Source organism: Canis aureus, chromosome 17 (assembly GCF_053574225.1).
Source record: "Canis aureus isolate CA01 chromosome 17, VMU_Caureus_v.1.0, whole genome shotgun sequence".
NCBI lineage: Eukaryota > Metazoa > Chordata > Mammalia > Carnivora > Canidae > Canis > Canis aureus.
Window position 1 is genome coordinate 3,328,433 of NC_135627.1, and position 2,071 is coordinate 3,330,503.

At 39.1% G+C, this 2,071-nt stretch overlaps 1 non-coding gene across 1 annotated transcript; it reads left to right on the forward strand.

Moving 5' to 3' along the window:
- Window positions 1-1,236: 1,236 nt before the first annotated feature.
- On the forward strand, window positions 1,237-1,344 carry LOC144288190 (U6 spliceosomal RNA). Its single transcript, XR_013356164.1, has one exon. It is a non-coding gene; the product is annotated as a U6 spliceosomal RNA (small nuclear RNA).
- The last annotated feature ends 727 nt before the right edge of the window (window positions 1,345-2,071 follow it).

A 2,071-nucleotide genomic window follows, 5' to 3' on the forward strand; every position in this document is an offset into this window, starting at 1 on the left:
TGCAAGTTATTTCTAAATTCAGGAGGAAGAGAAGGAGAAAGAGAAATGAAGACATCCTTGCTCTAGAATTTAACTCTTCTGAAATTGGAAACAAGCATGTCATTTATGTTGAAACTCCAGCCTGGCTTAGCTCACAAACACCATCTATCAAAATTCCTAGCTCGCAGAGTCACTGTGCCAGACTCAATTATAGAGTTAATTCCACCCTAACTGGAAACAGGGGTTTTGGTTCATTTCCTCCAAAATCTCTGGGGACGCCTTTCATGCAATTCCAGTGTGTACAAGTTCAAGCCAGTTCAATTCAGATCAATGGGCACTTTCTGGCTCATCTTCTATGAATGTAGAAATACATGCATGCACACCCCCCACACACACACACACTTACCCACAGGCACGTGGGTGCATGCGCACGTGCACACGGAGTCCTGGGGTCCCTCTAACACTCAGGCAGCATGTCTTTAAGAAGGTACGTCCTTATTCTCCCTCGACATTTGCAAGCCATATATGTTCATTTCTTTGCGTTTTCTCTCACAAATTATTTTCTTAGATTGTGACAAGAACAGAACATCGTGTCTTAAAAGAACTCACCACAGACTGTATTACAACATTGCTATCATCAGATCGCTTCCTTCGACGGGAAGAACTCCTGCCGGTTCTAATACACAACTGAGTTGTGGTTTTCACTCCTCGTGCTCAGAAAATCGTGCGCAGTACATCATTATGTATCTACCCAGATGTATGCAGAGAAATAGGGCTGCGTACATACGTAAAATGTGACTCGAGTACATCCATTCTTCTCATTAGCTTAGCTTCAAGATAATACTTGCAAAGTTTTCTGGTTGTTTGCTCAACCAGATATATTAGGTACAATTGTGTAAAATTATCATTTATACATGTGCATTTATACATTTTTAAAACGTAAGTTTAGGGCAGCCAGGGTGGCTCAGCGGGTTAGTGCTGCCTTCAGCCCAGGGCATGATCCTGGAGTGCCAGGATCAAGTCCCACTTCGGGCTCCCTGCATGTAGCCTGCTTCTCCCTCTGCCTGTGTCTCTGCTTCTCTCTCTCTCTCTCTGTGTCTCTCATGAATAAGTGAATAAAATCTTAAAAAAAAAAAAAAAACATAAGTTTACATGATTGGAAGTATCAGATATAAGAAGAGTCTGACTTCTGACATTATTATAAGATTATGACAACTAGCTTAAGACAAAGCGTAAAACTTCAAAATGTATTAATTAGTGCTTGCTTCAGCGGCACGTATGCTAAAATTAGAAAGATAACAGAGAGGATTAGCATGGCCCCTGTACAAGGATGACATGCAAATTTGTGAAGCATTCCATAAAAAAGGGAAAACTATTAATTAATGAATTAAACTATAAAATTTTCGAAGGCAAGAATATATAAATACCCCAACTTTCTAAACAGAAGTGTGTGCTTAAAGACAAGCCATTGGCTATGGCACTGGTAAACATGTACCTAAGTAGAAAAATATAAAAGCACAGAGTATAATTTGAGCAGATATTCACATTTCATGAAATGGCAGTATGGTTAATTTTATTAGGTTCTTAAGATATTTATAAAAAAAATCACAATGTGGTCATGTAAGGCAAAATATACTCTTGAACAGGAAAAGCACTTCTGTAAATTATATATAGTATTACCATCACAGACCCAGAAAAGTAGATTGAATAAGAACCACAGAAAAAACAGATGCATATACTTATAATTTAATAGAAAAAATGGTTCGTTTTGTCTTTCTAATGTGAGGATGAACCATTTTTATTTTATTTTTGTTTTATTTCATTTTTTAAAGATTGTATTTATTAATTCATAAGAGACACAGAGAGAGAGGCAGAGACACAGGGAGGGAGAAGCAGGCTCCTTGCAGAGAGCCTGACATGGGACTCGATCCCGGGACTCTGGAATCATGACCTGAGCCAAAGGCAGATGCTCAACCACTGAGCCACCCAGGTGCCCCCCATTTTGATTTTAGGTGTAGCTCCATTACCAAATCTCAGGTGAGTTTTGCTTGTGACTGGTCAGTTACCAAGCATTTCTCAGTCCACATTTTCA